The sequence below is a fragment of the Somniosus microcephalus genome, chromosome 5, assembly GCF_052327205.1.
Source record: "Somniosus microcephalus isolate GS21.2 chromosome 5, FLI_Smic_1.0, whole genome shotgun sequence".
Taxonomy (NCBI): domain Eukaryota; kingdom Metazoa; phylum Chordata; class Chondrichthyes; order Squaliformes; family Somniosidae; genus Somniosus; species Somniosus microcephalus.
This window is the reverse complement of record NC_140991.1, coordinates 90582063-90600308: the sequence shown is the minus strand read 5'-3', so window position 1 is coordinate 90600308 and position 18246 is coordinate 90582063. Positions and strand designations below refer to the sequence as shown.

The 18246-nt window shown below is 47.7% G+C and overlaps 1 pseudogene; it reads left to right on the top strand.

Moving 5' to 3' along the window:
• Positions 1-18246, top strand: part of LOC147117198 (V-type proton ATPase 116 kDa subunit a 1-like) — a 261476-nt pseudogene that overhangs the window by 54087 nt on the left and 189143 nt on the right.

The following is an 18246-nucleotide window of genomic DNA, read 5'->3' as shown; positions in this document are numbered from 1 at the left end:
GTATTAATAACAAAAGCAAATCAGGAATCGGGCCAGTAGGTGCAATTACCGGCCATCTAAAAGCAGTTAGTTTAAATTGCTGCAATTATTTAAACTAGCCTGCCAAGATTGGGACAAAGAAGTAACCTGATTTGGCACGCAGATAAGGGCCATCGGAGGAGTATAATTGTAGGCCCACTGGCAACCTTCTCTCTCTGCTCTCTGCCCTTGCTCCCGGCTCCTGCTCTGGCCTCTTGCCCTCGTGGCTACTGCTCTTCCCCTGTCCCACGCTTACCGCCCGGCCACTGCCCATACCTTCCCCATTCCATCAGGGACGCCCGGCATTGCGCCAGGTGGACACGGACAAAGCAGGCCAGGCGAGGCGGGACGCGACGAGGCGAGGTGGTGAGGAAGATGAATGGAAAGACGATTGAAGAAAAGATTCGAATAATTGGGCCTTCAGTCAAGCTGACCTGCGACTATCTTCATGCAAACTCCAACTGCCGGCCGAGGAAGAGGAACCATCATCCCTGCAAGGTAAAGTACCCAAGCAGAGACTTTGGCCTAGAAATTCAGTATAGCCACGTTTGGGGCGGTAAAGTCGGGCGGGCGCTAAAGTTTGCGCCCGCCGGAAAGTGGAGGCCACTTCGCCGATATTCAGTAGCTTTGGCCAAGGAGTTTGGGCGAGCGCTAAAACTGGCATTGCACCCCTATCTTTAGGCGCTAAGCCGGCGGTGCAGACTCATACCGCCGAGGCCGGGCGCAGCGCAGGTGCGGTCATGTTTTGATTGACAGCAGACACCCTGACGCCGGCCAGCTCTTAAAGGGGGAAGGGTCGACTTGGTCTGCTGCCACGCCCTGGATACTGCAGCCCTCCAGCGAGGCCTAAACACTGCTGCTGGAGAGAAATAGCACCAGCAACGATGCAGAGGGCCCGTGAGCGAGCGCAGCGCTTCTCTGCCAATGTTTTGAGGGTGCTGCTTAGGGGTTTGGAGAAGAACAGAGATATCTTGTGCCCGGACAGTGGCAAGAAGGCTCCCAAGAGGCTGTACAGGAGAGCCTGGAGGGAAATCGCCCAGAGGGTCACAGCCAACAGCGATGTCCCCAGGACTGGTGACCAATGCCGCAAGAAGTTTAACGACCTCACTCGGTTGGTCAGGGTGAGTACCCTTTCCAGTGTCCTCCTCATCCTTGCATGTGCACCTCACATTATGGGCAAAGGGACCTCAAAGGCCTAATGGCCAGCCCTCCTCCAGCAGCTATGGCACTGGCATGATCATCAATAGCACTTTCTGCACTTGACACACTGGCCAAGCTATTCGACCATGGGAGGCAGTGCACACAACAACAGGGCACCACACTGGCCAAGCTATTCCACCATGGGAGGCAGTGCACACAACAACAGGGCACCACACTGTACTTAGAGGCCGTCCTTTCTCTTGCAGGCCAAGCTGGCGCAGAATCTGAAGAGCCGGACTGTCACCGGGGGAGGCCGTGTCCAGTTCCAGGAGCTCAGTGAGCTGGAGGGGCGTGTGGCTCGACTCATGCGTGCCCGGGTGATTGGCCCCGTTGCTATTGGAGATGCCGACCCTGTGCTGGGCCCCAATGGTAAGGACATGACCGTTTGGACCTCTCTCGTTCCCCTTGCGCTTCAGATCTACATCCTTTACCACTGTCCCACCAATGCGCATAATGCCACCACTCATGCCTCCCTCGCTGACGCCCTGTCCTCACTCTAAAGCTACTCTTGTGCCTTCCTGCTTTCAGCTGGTGAGGAGGAGGTCCCTGAAGCTGCGAGTGTCAGTCCCTCGGAAGAGGAGGACGACGAGGACCAAGAGGAAGGCGGCACATCGGGGGAACCCTCATCCGCGCCAGGGGATGGCAATGGAGGGGACACGTCTTGCCTGGAAGAGAGCCAGGGGGAAGTGTTGCAGGGGGGTGTAGCTCCTGTGCCCAGTGGCGTCCAGCCACGCGGGAAGGGTCGGGCAGCACAGCTGCCTTCTCCCCAGAGGGGGCAAGTGTTGCAGGGGGGTGTAGCTCCTGGGCCCAGTGGCGTCCAGCCATGCGGGAAGGGTCGGGCAGCACGGCTGCCTTCTCCCCAGAGAGGGGAAGTGTTGCAGGGGAGGGCAGTTGCTGGGCCCAGTGGCGTCCAGCCACGCGGGAAGGGTCGGCCAGCTCGGCGGCCTTCTCCCCAGAGGGAGAGTCCGGCCTCCAGTCCGGAGACGGTCCTCGCCCAGGAGATGCGCCTCCTTGATCAAATGTCCGCGGACTCGGAGCGGCGCCACACCGAGTTCATGGGGGTTGTGGGACAGTTGCCTCAGGCCATTGAGTCCCTGGCTCATAGTGTGGCCGATTTCGGGGACTCACAGGCCAGGGGTGTCGAATAACTCGCGGCAGCACAGGACGCGAGTCGAGAGTTCATGAGTGGTGCCGTGCAGACACTGGCTGGTCTGATGTGGGCACAGACCAGGGCGGTACGGGCACTCACTTCTGCCACACTCGCTGTGTCACGGACGCATCGCCAGGGCACCCGCCGCGCTGCTGCAGCACAGCGGTCTGGCCTTCACCAGATTGCTGCGCTTGCTGCAGTGCCAGCCCGGCCGAGTGCCAGTGTCTCTGGCGACCAGCGAGCGCCTGGCATCAGCCAGCTTGCCCCCATTGCTGCAGCCGCCACTGCCACTCCCCCAGCAAAGCTGCGACGAGCTGCTGGATGTAAGGATATCAGCAAATAGTGATGATATTTGTCTGTGTTTGATTACTTATGCCTTACAGCATATTTGTCTGTGTTTTTGATTACTTGTGCCTGACCAGCAGAGGTCATGTGAGAGACATGCAGTCCAGAGGAGTTTTACTTTCAGTTTCTTTCTAGATGCATCACAGCATAGTGTGTTCTGTAAAAAGCTGTAGAAAGTCTTGAACAAGACTTTAGATTAAACAACATTCTCTTTCAGAATTGAGTCTTTATTGAACCCAAAAAGAAATCAAAACATGATGTCAGAAGTGGCTGAAAGAGACAAAATCTGAAGTTAGCAGCTTGATGGGACAGTGAAAGCAGTTGTGGCAAGTAAGCGAAATCAGCTCTCCACATATTAGCAAGCCAGAAGAGAACATCGTTGCTTACCATTAGAGAATAGCTAACGAAGTGAAAAAATGGAAGGTTTACACCCACCGGCGACGCTTCAATTGACCGGTAATGTGGCTGAAAATTGGAGGAGATTCAAACAACGTGTAGGGTTGTATTTATCAGCAATCGGAGCTGACGATAAAAGTAATAAACAGAAATCGTCCGTGTTTTTACATGTAGTGGGTGATGCAGCGCTGGAGGTATATAATAATTTAATATTTGCCGTTGATGGAGACAAAATGAAGCTAGATAAAATAATGGAACAGTTTGAGGCCTACTGCATACCTAAACGCAACGTGACCTTTGAGAGGCACAAATTTTTCACATGTGCACAGAAAATCGGCGAGACTATTGATCAGTATGTGACTGAACTGAGAAACCAGAGCAAATCGTGTGAATTTGGGGGTCTCACAGACTCGCTGATAAAAGACAGACTGGTGTGTGGTATTCCAGATAATGGTCTAAGGGAAAGACTGCTAAGAGAGCAAGATCTAGACCTGGGACAAGCCATAGCACTGTGTAGGGTTACAGAGACTGTGAAGTTGCAGGCAAAGGAGCTGTTCAGTGACAGTAGCTGCAATGTGGATGCAGTGAGAAAGCACGGATACAAACCGTTTACCAAAGAGAGCGCCAATGTGAAAAAAGAGACGTGGCCAGCAAACAAAAATGAAAGAGACAATCGGAAGTCATGTAGTCGATGCGGTACACAGCATCCACCAAGAAAGTGTCCAGCATATGGTAAAACTTGCTATAGTTGCAACAAGAACAACCATTATGCCCGTTGCTGTAAGAACCAAGCGCAACAAAGCAAGGTCCATACAGTAGATGCAAGCGACATAGAGGAATTCTATGTAGATGTTGTGTCTGAAAACAAAAGAGAAGAAAGAGACTGGATGTTGACACTAAAAGTGAACGACATACACATTCCATTTAAATTGGATACTGGAGCACAAGTTAATGTGATATCAGAGACCGATTTTAAGAGAATTAGACCCAGACCAAAGTTACATGGAATACAAGTGAAAGTGACCGGATACTCAGGTACTGATATACCAGTGAAAGGAAAATGCATTGTCAAAGTAACACACAAGGACAGAGAGCACACGCTAGCATTAATCGTGGTGCCAAAGGATGTGCAAGCCATACTAGGTTTAAAAGGCTGTGAGAGACTGAACCTGGTAAAGAGAGTCCTCGTTGTGGAAAGCGAAAGAGAGACAGTCTATGATGAACTGAATGTTGCGTACACACCGGGTAAGCTGATGTATGAAAGCCATATTCTCCAGACATGGCGTGGCAAGCGAAGTCTTCACAGACAACGGACCCCAGTTTAACAATGCAAATTTCCGACACTTTGCCAAAGAGTGGGACTTTGTCCACACAACGTCAAGTCCTCACTATCCACAGTCCAATGGACTAGTGGAAAAATCAGTCCAGACAGTGAAAAGACTGATGTACAAGGCAAAAGACAGTGGAACTGACTTCTACCAAAGCATGCTTGTATACCGCACAACGCCGCTCGAGTGTGGTATGTCACCAGCCCAACTCCTGATGGGACGTCGGCTAAGGTCAAACCTACCCATCCCGGAGAACCTCCTGAAAACAAAAGAGGGGGAGAAAGTGAGGAAGTTCAAAGAGCAACAGAAAGAAAAGCAAAAGTACTACTATGACAGAGGAACACAAAACCTACCTGAACTCCACACTGGTGACCAAGTAAGGTTGAAAGACAAAACAAACACATGGACTCAGAAGGGAACTGTCCTGAGTGAAGTTCAACCAAGATCATACACCATCCAGACAGATGAGGGTGCTGTTCTGAGAAGAAATCGTCGAGATCTTCTCATGGGACCAGCCACAGCAGGTCAAGAGACTGATACTGGTGAACAACCTGCTCACACAGCTGAGAACCAATCATCTGAGGCAACAACTCAGATTCAAGGACAATCAATCAGAAAATCCTCAAGACACGTGAAGCCTCCTGAGAGACTCATTGAGCAAATTTAAGGACTATTGTTAAAGAAGGAAGTAATGTTATCTTATTCTTTCTTCAAGTTCTAGTGTATTGACATATTTCAGGTGAACACACAAAGCAAGGGTAAAAAACCTTGATCATGATAATGATGATGTAAGTTCATTAAATGTTGTTAGTTAAAAGTAAAATACTTTTGTTTTAAGAAAGGGAGATGTAAGGATATCAGCAAATAGTGATGATATTTGTCTGTGTTTGATTACTTATGCCTTACAGCATATTTGTCTGTGTTTTTGATTACTTGTGCCTGACCAGCAGAGGTCATGTGAGAGACAAGCAGTCCAGAGGAGTTTTACTTTCAGTTTCATTCTAGATGCATCACAGCATAGTGTGTTCTGTAAAAAGCTGTAGAAAGTCTTGAACAAGACTTTAGATTAAACAACATTCTCTTTCAGAATTGAATCTTTATTGAACCCAAAAAGAAATCAAAACACTGGAGAGACTGATGCTGGCCAGCCACAGCTGCAGCAGTCAGCAGCCGGCCCCTCCAGGGCCGGACCTCGTCTAGGCCGACCCCCAAGGGCATCTTCCGTCACGCATTGTGCCCCTCAGGAGCCTTCCCCCAGCCTTGCAACACACACAGGGCCCAGGTTGAGGCGGAGCAGCAGGTCGGGCAGGGGCCGGAGAAGCCTGCACAAGGACTCGCCCTCTCGGCACACCAAGTAGAGTGTGTTGCCAGATGTTTTTTTATATGGGGGTGTTTGTGTTCTGTATGGGGGGGGCTTATTTTGGTAAGGCCGAAGATGAAGACAAATGTTTTTTTAGATGGGGGTGTTTGTGTTCTGTATGGGGGGGTTTGTCTTGGTAAGGCCGAGGATGAAGGCCAATTGGATGGACAAGTTTTGTCATTCCTCCGCAGGTTGTGGGAGTGAGATATGTTTTTGACTGTTTTTTGGGGTCTTGTCTGTTTTTGTGTTTCATGTGGGAAGGGCCCTGAGTTTGTTAAATAAAGCTTTTTATTTATTCAGCTTGTCCATGTGTCATGTTTCAAGTGGTTGTTGCGTTAACCGGCTGAGGGCTTGCGGAGCGGCTGCATTCAGGTGCGTTCATTGCCACAAGCCATTCCCTGAGAGGGGGCCTAGAAGTGTCGTTCAATAAGCCGCCGGCGGACGGCCCTTGGACCTTGTGGCTCCCTCCTGGGCTGGTACTCCTCCTCCTCCTCCTCCTCCTCATGGTCCTCCTGCTCGTCCTCCTGAGGTGGTGGTCCAACGTGAGGTGGCAGTGCCTGAGTCCTGCGGATAGCCAGGTTGTGCAGCATGCAGCAAACGACGACGAACTGGGAGGCTCTATCCGGCGAATACTGTAGAGATCCACCGGAATGATCCAGGCAGCGGAACCGTTGCTTGAGGACGCCAATCGTTTGCTCTATGATGTTCCTTGTGGCTTGATGGCTTTCGTTGTATGCCTCCTCAGCAGGGGTCCTGGGCGCGCGGAGCGGAGTCATGAGCCATGTACACAAAGGGTAGCCCTTGTCCCCGATAAGCCATCCCCTTGGGGGAGGCTGTGCCTGGAACATGTCAGCCACAGTAGTCTGGCGCAGGATAAATGCATCGTGGCTGCTTCCTGGAAAGCGGGCATTGACAGCTAGGATGCGCTGCCTGTGGTCACACACCAGCTGTACATTGAGGGAACGGTAGCCCTTCCGGTTGCGGTAATCCTCGGCATTGTCGATAGGTGCCCGCATAGCCACATGCGTGCAGTCAATGGCGCCCTGCACCATGGGGAAGTCGGCGATCCTGGCAAATCCGACTGCACGCTGCTCCTGCCTCTCTATGGTCATGGGGAAGGAGATGAATTGGTGTCTCCTTGCGAAAAGGGCATCGGTGACCTGCCGGATGCAGCGATGCACGGCGAACTGGGAGATGTTCGCTATGTCCCCAGCAGCGGCTTGGAAGGAGCCGCTTGCATAAAAGTTCAGAGCCACCGTGACCTTCACTTCCACCGACAGAGACGTCCTGCACATCAGCTGTGGACGCAGATCTCTGTGAAGCAGCTGGCAGATCTTTGCAACCACCTCCCTTCTGAAGCGCAGCCTCTTAACACAATGCGCGGCAGTCATGGTGAGATTGGACACCTGCTGCCGGTATTCCCTGAGTGGGTAAGGCCTACGTTGCCGACGCCTGATGGCCCCTCTGCATCTAGGCATGGCTGCCCCTCTCACACAGCGTCTGCGAGCCCTTCGCACATAATGCTGGAACTGAGGGTTGGAACCCCATGCAGCCCCCATAATATACTTGCAAACAGTGAAATCACAATGAGTCAAATTTCCAAGCTCTGGCCAGAAGCCAAAAATACCTCTCCTATGTTGTCCCAAATCAGTAAGGTCTGTTCCTTGGTCTCTGTCCAGAAATCCAAAGCACTAAAGTCATTGCAGCAAAATGGCTGGCCTTTATAGTCCAGTCTGAGTGCCCTTTAATTAGCGCTCCCCGAGGCCCGCAGGGCCTCTGCTGCGTTCCACTTCACAGTTCTTAACAGCGCCATGCCCACATTGGGCGGGCGCCACTGAAGTTCCGGTTTGGGGCGCACAAACAGCATTGCACGACGAAATGACGTCATAAGCTGCGCGCGCAGCTGAGCGGGCGCAAACACTTTGCGCCGGCGCTAAATGTCAACTGAAGTTGGGTGTAGGCGCAGATCGGCCTGCGCCCGGGCGCTAAGTGCCTAGCGCTCAAAATCTACCCCTCTTATGGCGCTAACGGCTGGCGAACGCAACTGAATTTCTAGGCCTTTAACTTTGGGGCACTTGTACCTGCACAACGCCCTTGCAGCACCCCAAGACCACGTGAGGATGGCAGGCTCCAAAGAGCACAAAGAGCGAACCCCAAACCCCACCGCTGTTTTGAATTCAGCAGATCTTTTGATTGGTGGGCATGAATTCTGACCCTCATAGCTTAATCTAGTTAGGTATAGGGGGTGGGATAAGGATAAGGGGATTGTTAAGATAGTCATTTTCCCTCGATGTGCCGTGTGTTCCCCATTCACTGTATAAGTGTAGTTATTTTGTATTTGCCTGTAAATTTTATACTAGTAACTTTTCATAAGATTGTGTTAATTTATTTTTCAATAAAAATTTTGGTTTTGCTTACATCCAAACCACCTGTCTACTCGAGTCTTTTCTGTATTGCCGCCTGTACCTAATTCCGGTGTCTGGAACACAGGGGCGTGGGAGCGATTCGAACCGCTCACAAACAGTCAGAGGCATAACTGACTGGGCGCACGCGCCAACCCCACACCACCCCCTACACCTCTTCAAATTACTTGTTAATAATCTTGATTGATTAGTTTCAACCTGAATCATTTGGTCTGTCAGCATGATGTTTGGAGAGATCTGAAGTGCATGATACTTTGCACACATTGTCAAGTTTTGGTTTATAGGATGTGTAATGATTGCCTATAGAAGTTGACTATTGCATGGAGCACAAGTAAAAATATCTGGAGAGAGGCCAAATTGACTCTTGTTGGCAGCCTTCTGGCACCTCTGAAAAATGGCCATGCTTCATGCCCACTCACAAGAGATGAGCCTGCTAATCCAAACAGCATTTCACTTGTCCTTGACGTTTTCTTACATTTCTCATGTGTGAGCCTAGAATGTGGATGTCCCCAGAATATTCCACTGTGGAGGATATCAAAGTCAAAACATCTGCATATGCACATTTTCAGGCAGAAATCATCGGATAGCATCAACATGGTCAATTTTTCAATCCTACATAGCCCAGAGACACTGAAGCCAAATGTAGCAGCACAACATCTGCCCTGGCTGAGATCAGTGAACTCATCACGGTCTGGAAATGACTTCTGATCTGTGTGGCTTCACACAGTTCATTTACCGACAAATTCATCAGAGGAGCTGTACAGCATTGAATTACCAATGGGATGTAATGCATAACAGTGATCCACACTCATATGTTTTCTCTGTATCTTTTATGTAGCTTTGTGGCTGGAGTGATCAAACGAGAACGGTTTCCTGCTTTTGAAAGATTACTATGGAGGCTGTGTCATGGAAACATTGTCTTACGTCATGTAGAAATCAATGTCTCAGCTGAGGATCCTATGGCTGTAAGAAAAACATTTTGTGCTTGCAATATTGACTAATTTGGGGTGATTTCTTGATTCAGCACCCTTGTAGGTAGCTGTCATGTAAGTCATGGAGAGAGGCTTCAGGAGGGTCTTGCGGGTAGGGGGCTACTGAGACGGCAGTGGTCCAAACTTTCCTTGTGGGGCCCAGAGGAGCACTTACCTTAAAGGGCCTCTGCTGGGTATCAGCCAGATTTTACTAAGAAGAGTGAGTCCACGGGGCATGCTCCACTCAGTAGGCCATTCAAATAGCTTTGGGGTCCTATTACTTAGATAGGATCCCAATTTGCATATATTTATTAGGCCCTCACCTAAGTCAGGTGGCCGCCTCAGCCCCCCAAGAAAAAAGCAATATTAAAATGGGTGCAGAGTAGCAAATGAGCAATAAGTGCTCTGCTTGGGTTGTAACTGCCCTTCTTATAGTTTTGCTGGGTGGAGTGAGTTGAAATTCTCCTAAGAGGGTCATTAGATTTTGAAATGTTTTACCACAAGTGGCCATTGGGAAGAGACTGTAACATCATTCAAAACAGAATTGGATAAGTATTTGACAGAGAGGAATATAAAATGATATGGAGAAAGGGCAGGGAAAAGGAATTAGAATGGACAGCTTCAATTGAGGCTAGCATTGGCACAGGAACAATGGGCTGAAGAGAAGTACAGTCTCCTTCTGTACTGTAAATTCAGTGAATGCTTTTAGTGGAAACAGGGGGGGAAAAGCCCAGTTTTCACCATTCATTTAAATATAAATTCTCTGAGCACAGAAGACACATTAACAGAGCACATGAGATTTTTTGCTGGTGTCAAAGACTGTCATACCCATGGAGCTTGTGATGGATGAACCTGTCAAATTCCCCAATGAACTTGTGCAAAGCACTGTCACTGGTGCGAGACCCCAGACTTATGCATTTTGAGACAATATTGGCAGAGCTATTTTTAAAAAGTGGTTGAATGCTAATGCTGGACTCTGAAACAATTACACATGCTTCAACAAGGACCCTTAGGCATATTCCTTGTTTTCCTGATTATTGTGCAAAAGAATTGAAAAATGGATTGACTTAGGCTTTGTAAGTGTTTTGTATTATGAAGATATTTACTAATCTGAGGCTGCGAGGACAATTTCATCCTAACCCGCCCGTCGGGAAACTAACGAGATCGGATGCAACGCTAGTTTTACACCCCACACGATTTTCCTCTTCATTGAAATCAATGGCGAGTGATATTGGGCGGAGGGTGAAACCCGCGATCCACCCAATCCTGTGAGTTTCCCACCAGGCAAGTTAGGTTACAATTACCCGCTATGTCATTCCCAATCAATCAGAATAATAAGTACTTTGTTTCCTGTCAGATTTATACCATTGATATGGAATAACTTTCCCAATTCTTTTTTTCTTTATCCGCAGGATGAGTTCATCAGTAAAGATGTGTTCATAGTTTTCTTCCAAGGGGAACAGTTTAAAAGCAAAGTGAGGAAGATATGTGATGGGTAAATATCCAGTGAGCTCTGTTAGCAGATGCACTAAGAGTAAATAGCCCAATAGGAATGACTCTGGACTAGGTCTGAAGCCATCCTATCCCTTTTATTTTGCAGGTTCCATGCCACAGTGTATCCTTGCCCAGAAACCTTACATGGAAGAATGGAAATGAGTGTTGGTGTAAACATGCGAATTGAGGATATTCACATGGTATGTTCTGAAGCATTTTATCTAGAAATGTACAGGTAGATTCTCCTATATGGACACCAAATGGACACCCAGCAGGTGTAACCCATCTCAGGTATGCTGTACCTGTCATCAAAGAGGATCCTGCAATTTCCCTGCCTCAGGGCAATTTGCATGGCTCAGGTGCACTGCAAGAGCAGACCCACCCCCTGGATGGGCCTGGAATCTGGAAATCCAGATGGAATGCAGCAAACAAGGTCCAAACCTTTTGGCACCAAAAGCAGGTGGCCCATGAAAGGCATGATCCAGAGATAGTGGAAGAAAGTGGGCTCAGTTCCACCTCCAACAACCTCTGCATGTCCACTCAATGCTGGCAAAAGTTCAATGACCCAACGTTGCTACAGACGCAAATGTGTGAAACACTGCACTTGCACATGCCTGCCCATTTATGGGCATTTTATGTGCCTGCCCGCAAATGGGCTAGAAATTCAGATGGGCGAATAAAGAAGTGGGGAACCGAACATAATTGAGTCCTGCCCCAAATTCCATCCCATCCACCAAGAATATAGCATTTTAATGCCAAAACCGTGGGGATTTCCCGCCCCTGTATTCTTCAGATATGTCTCCACTGATGCTTTGTTTATACTTTTAGAGGGCAATTTTCCAAGTATGTACATAACTTTCCAGTATGCTCTTGGGGTTTGGGTATAACACCACTTTGTTATTTGGCCACAGCCTCCATTTCCTGGCTTCACATTTATTTTGCCATCCTGTGACCATTTCTTTCGCCCCCATACAGTGATTTTGGGAAGGCTGAAAATATTTGCATCCTTTGTAAAGGCTGAATTTTTTTTCTCCCTTATGCAGCTACTTTCCTTTAAGTGGCTGCATCCCTTTAATTTTGACCACAGCCCTTTAAGGTTATTTCCCATGCCCCTCTTGCAAGTTCCCAGCACTGCACCCAATATTCACCTGGATGCTACCATACATCTATAATGTGGACAGAACTTAGCCCAGTGTGACTACAGCAAGCACTAAGGAGGCTGGACTCTAGTCTCACTGCTTCAGCACCAAGAGTGGAACATTTGCCCTGTAGGGACCAGTGCTGCAACAGAACCTATTTGTTGGAACATAAGAACATATGAACATAAGAAATAGGAGCAGGAGTAGGCCAATCGGCCCCTCGAGCCTGCTCCGCCATTCAATAAGATCATGGCTGATCTGATCCTAACCGCCAATCTACTATCACAGAACCATCTCCTGAATCTAACAGAATTAGACACACGAAATAGAAGCAGGATCAGGCTACACGGCCCCTGGGCCCGCTCCGCTACCCACAGGGCCATGTCCGATCCAAACCTAGACTCGTCCAAATTCCCGCCCGCTCCCCGTAACCCTTAATTCCCTTTACTTCTAGGAAACTGTCTATTTCTGTTTTAAATTTATGTAATGATGTAGATTCTACAGCTTTTTGGGGCAGCATATTCCATGGACCTACCACCCTCTGAGTGAAGTAGTTCCTCCTCATCTCAGTTTTGAAAGAGCAGCCCCTTATTCTAAGACTATGCCCCCTAGTTCTAGTTTCACCCATCATCGGGAACATCCTCCCCGCATCCACCCGATCCAACCCCTTCACAATCTTATATGTTTCAATAAGATCGCCTCTCATTCTTCTGAACTCCAATGAGTAGAGTCCCAATCTACTCAACCTCTCCTCATATGTCCATCCCCTCATCCCCGGGATTAACCGAGTGAACCTTCTTTGTACTGACTCGAGAGCAAGTATGTCTTTTCTTAAGTATGGACACCAAAACTGTATGCAGTATTCCAGGTGCGGTCTCACCAATACCTTGTACAACTGAAGCAATACCTCCCTATTTTTATATTCTATCCCCCTAGCAATGAAAGCCAACATTCCATTGGCCTTCTTAATCACTTGCTGCACCTGCATACTAACCTTTTGAGTTTCGTGCACCAGGACCCCCAGATCCCTTTGTACTTCAGTACTTTCCAGTTTCTTGCCATTAAGATAATAACTTGCTCTACGATTTTTCCTGCCAAAGTGCATAACCTCACACTTTCCAGTATTGTATTCCATCTGCCAAATCTCTGCCCACTTACTTAGCCTGTCTATGTCCCCTTGCAGGTTTTTTATGTCCTTCTCACTCACTACTTTCCCTCCCATCATAGTATCATCCGCAAACTTTGATATGTTACACTCGGTCCCCTCCTCCAAATCGTTAACCCCTGCGGAACACCACTAGTTACTGATTGCCAATCTGAGAATGAACCATTTATCCCAACTCTCTGCCTTCTGTTAGATAGCCAATCCTCTATCCATGCCAGAATATTACCCCCAATCTTAAGCAATAATCTTTTGTGTGGCACCTTGTCAAATGCCTTTTGGAAGTCTAAATACACTGGCCTAGAAATTGAGTGGGCTTTGCGCCCATTTTGCGGCGCTAGAGGTCATTGCGCTGGACTTACAGCCGGTTCAGAAATTCCCTGGGGCCCTACCATCGGCGGTAGACCGGTTGCGCTGCGCCGGCACCGATGACGTCATCGGTGTGCGCAGCGTCCCGGTTGCCGTGGTGACGGGCCCCAGCGCCGAAATTGAGTTGCAGCCGCCTCGCCCGTGGCAGCCGCAACTAAGACTCTGGCAACCGAGTCTTACAGGAGTTTGCGCCGGCGCATTAAGGTCGCGCGGCGGCCGGCCGCTTTCCCGCCGGCCGCCTGCCCGCACCTCCCTCCCTGGACTCCTCCACCCCCCCCCCGCGGAACTGATGCTTCTGGGCTGCGAGCCCGGCACTTCCCCGAGGTGCCGGGCTCATTTTTGTGAAGATTTTACCGGCCAGCGGGCGGGTGCAGGCAGCTCCTCCTTAACTGAAGGAGGAGGCCTGCACTTCCCGAGCCTGCTGCACCGCATCGGGCGCTGCAGCGCCGGAATAGCGCCGCAATGCGGCAGGTAGCGCCCATTTTCAGGCGCAAACAGCCTTCAGTAGCGCCGGCAGCCGTTTGGGCGCGGCGCTACTGATTTTTGGCGCGCGCAGGGGGACTTAGCGCCGGCGCTAACTTTCCGGCGCTAAAGCCCTGGCGCGGCGCCAACTGAATTTCTAGGCCACTACATCCACTGGTTCCCCTTTATCCACCCTATATGTTACTTCCTCAAAGAACTCCAGCAAATTTGTCAAACATGACTTCCCCTTCATAAAACCATGCTGACTTTGTCCTATTAAATTATGATTATCCAAATGTCCTGTTACTGTCTCCTTAATAATGGACTCCAAAATTTTACCTACCACAGATGTTAGGCTAACAGGTCTATAGTTTCCAGCCTTCTGTCTACTGCCCTTTTTAAATAAGGGTGTTACGTTAGCAGTTTTCCAGTCTGCCGGGACCTTTGCTGAGTCCAGGGAGTTCTGGAAAATTATTACCAATGCATCCACAATCCCTACCACCACTTCCCTCAAGACCCTAGGATGTAAGCCATCAGGTCCAGGTGATTTATCCGCCTTGAGTCCCATTATTTTACCGAGTACCACTTCCTTAGTGATTTTGATCGTGTTTAGCTCCTCCCCCCCATAGCCCCCTGTTTGTCCAGTGTTGGGATATTCTTAGTGTCTTCTACTGTAAAGACTGATACAAAATATTCATTCAGTGTTTTTGCCATCTCCATATTGCCCACCATTAATTTCCCGGTCTCATCCTCTAAGGGACCAACATTTACTTTAGCCACCCTTTTTCTTTTTATATAACTATAAAAACTCTTACTATCTGTTTTTATATTTTTTGCTAATTTACTTTCATAATCTATCTTCCCTTTCTTAATCAATCTTTTTGTTATTTTTTGCTGTCTTTTAAAGTTTTCCCAATCCTCTATCCTCCCACTAGATTTGGCTACCTTATATGCCCTTGTTTTTAGTCGAATACTATCCTTAATTTCTTTACTTAGCCACGGATGGCTGTCTTTTCTTTTACACCCTTTTCTTCTCAGTGGAATATATATTTTTTGGAAGTTGTAAAATAACTCCTTAAATGTACACCACTGATCATGTATCGTCTTACCCTTTAATCTATTTTCTCAATCCACTCTACTCAATTCCGCTCTCATACCTTCATAGTCTCCTTTATTCAAGCTTAGCACGCTTGTTTGAGATCCAACCTTCTCACCCTCTAATTGAATATGGAATTCAACCATGTTATGGTCACTCATTCCAAGGGATCCTTTACTAGGACATTTTTAATTAATCCTGTCTCGTTACACAGGACCAGATCTAAGGTTGCTTGACCCCTGGTCGGTTCAGTTACATACTGCTCAAGAAACCCATCCCTAATACACTCAATGAACTCATCCTCAAGGCAGCCCTGCCCAATTTGATTTGTCCAATTAATATGATAGTTAAAATCCCCCATAATTATAGATGTTCCCTTATTACAAGCCTCAACTATTTCCTGATTGATACTCCGTCCAACAGAGTTGGAGCTGTTCGGGGCCTATAGACTACACCCACTAGTGTTTTTTTCCCCTTATTATTCCTTACCTCCACTCAAACTGTTTCATTATCCTGATCTTTTGACCCAATATCATTTCTCTGTATTACAGTGATTCCTTCCTTTATTAACATAGCCACCCCACCTCCCCTTCCTTCCTGCCTGTCCTTCCTGATCATTAAATAACCTCACAGAATCACAGAATCACAGAAACCCCACAGTGCAGATAGAGGCCATTTCGGCCCATCGAGCCTGCACCGACACATATCCCACCCTATCCCCGTAACCCCACGTATTTAATCCCCCTAACACTAAGGGTCAATTTATCATAGCCAATCAACCTAACCCGCACATCTTTGGACTGTGGGAGGAAACCGGAGCACCCGGCGGAAACCCACGCAAACACGGGGAGAATGTGCAAACTCCACACAGACATTCACCCGAGGCTGGATTCGAACCCAGGTCCCTGGTGCTGTGAGGCAACAGTGCTAACCACTATGCCACCGTGCTGGTATGTTTAATTCCCAGGCATTGTCACCCTGCAGCCATGTTTCTGTAATGGCCACAAGATCATACCCATATGTAGTTATTTGTGCCATTAACTCGTCTATTTTGTTACGAATGCTACGTGCATTTAGATAGAGAACTTTCAACTATGTTTTGTGACACTTAGTCCCTGCTTTTGCCCTTTTTATTACTTTACCTTTTACTCCATACCTTCTGCCCCTTCCTGACACACTCTGGTTTTTAATTTCCCCACTGCTACCTAAGTCTATGACCTTCTCTGTTGTCATTTTTATTATTTGCTCTCTAGGAACCTCCCCCCCACTAGTTAGTTTAAAGCCCTCTCTACAGCCCTAGTTATATGATCCGCCAGGACTCTAGTCCCAGCACTGGCCAAGTGAAGCCTGTCCCAACGGAACAGCTCCCTCCTGCCCCAGTACTGGTGCCAGTGTCCCAGGAAGCAAAACCCATTTCTCCCACACCAGTCTTTGAGCCACGCATTTAACTCTCTAATTTTATTTGTCCTAGCCAAATTTGCTCGTGGCTCAGGTAGGGATTATTACCCTTGAGGTTCTGTTTTTTAATTTGACCCCTAGCTGCTCATACTCCTTTAACAGAACCGGCTTCCTAGTTCTATCTACATCGTTTGTACCAACATGGACCATGACAACTGGATCCACCCCCTCCCACTGCAAGTTTCTTTCCAGCCCAGAGGAGATGTCCTTAACCCTGGCACCGGGTAGGCAACACAGCCTTCGGGACTCTCGCTCTCAGCTGCAGAGAACTCTATCTATCCCCCTAATAATACTATCCCCTACCACTACAACATTTCTATTTACTCCCCCCTCTTGAATGGCCCCCTGTTCCATGGTGCTGTTGCCAGGTTGCTCATCCTCCCTGCAGTCCCTGCTCCTGTCCCCACAGGGAGTAAGAACCTCAAACCTGTTGGACAAGAGCAAGGACTGCGGCTCCTCCAGCTCTACCTCCTGGATCCCTGTACCTGCCTCACTCGTAGTCACACCATCCTGTCCCTGACCATGGGCTACATCTGAATTAATTAACTTCATAGGTGTGACCACCTCCTGATACACAGAGTCCAGGTACTTCTCCCCCTCCCTGATGTTTCGCAGTGTCTGAAGCTCAGACTCCAGCTCATCAACACGGAGCTGGAGTTCCTGTAGCAGCAGACACTTGTCACAGACGTAGTCACCGTGAGCCTCAATGGGGTTCACCGGCTCCCACATCTCGCAACAGTAACACATCACCTGCTCCATTCTATGTAATTAATTTAAAAAAATTATTGTTAGTTATGGACACCCTCTGCCTGATTTTAGATGCTAGTATCCCCTTTAATTAATTGGATTTAAATTAAATCAATCCCTCTAGTTACACCAGTTAAATGGTTTACCAACAGTCACTCTGCACCAGAAAGGCCTTATTAACTACAACCCACAGAGTTAAAGTTAGAAAAGAGCACCTAACACCCCACTTACCCTAACTCACACTTACCCAAACTCACAGCACTCTTTGATGACTCGCACTCAGTGCTTGCTCGCACTAGGACTGGTCTTTTTATACTGTTTGTTTGTTTACAGCCAAATGAGTCACCCCTGCTGATTGGTTAGAAAACTGGTTTCCACTGCCTGCTGTGCCAATTTACTCCTACTGCAGTGTAACCTTGTTTTACTCTTCTTAAACCAACAGAATCCCAAATATTTAACTTTTCCCCTTTACTTAAACTGCTTAAGTAATCTTATCAAGAATGATTTAAAGAGAAATAACAATTAAAGATCTCTCACACTTACCCAAACTCACAGCACTCTTTGATGACTCACAGTAAGTATGGAATGGAAATGTAAAAAAGGAAGTAAATGTGTCATTTACTCTAACAGTTCAGATTAAATCTTAAATTACAAAGGCCAAATCAATATGTATTCTGAATGTCATTCAAACTCTCAGATTAAATTATAGAACCAGATTCATCCTGTATCACCTACCATTTTAAAAATATTTTATGCTATAATCTCAGTAAAGTGGAAACCACGTTAAAGTTAATAAAAGCTGTTAAGACATTGCTGCTTCATAATAATATTGTCACATGATTCTTGTGATGGTATAAGAAGGGGATTACTTGGCAGTTGTGTAGTAATTTCACAGCGAGTAGTAGGCTCTTGGCAATAATTACAATATAAGAATCTCTGTGTGGAATTCGGATGACATTACATGTAGCAAGACAAAGCCCGAGTGGTTTGTAACAATCATCTGAACTCCAAAATGAGATGGCTGCTTTGTAATCATTAATGTATCGTCAGTATTTTATTATTGTATTGTGCTGTTCATGGAACAGATTTACTACATTTTCCCATTAACAGACACCACACACCACTCCA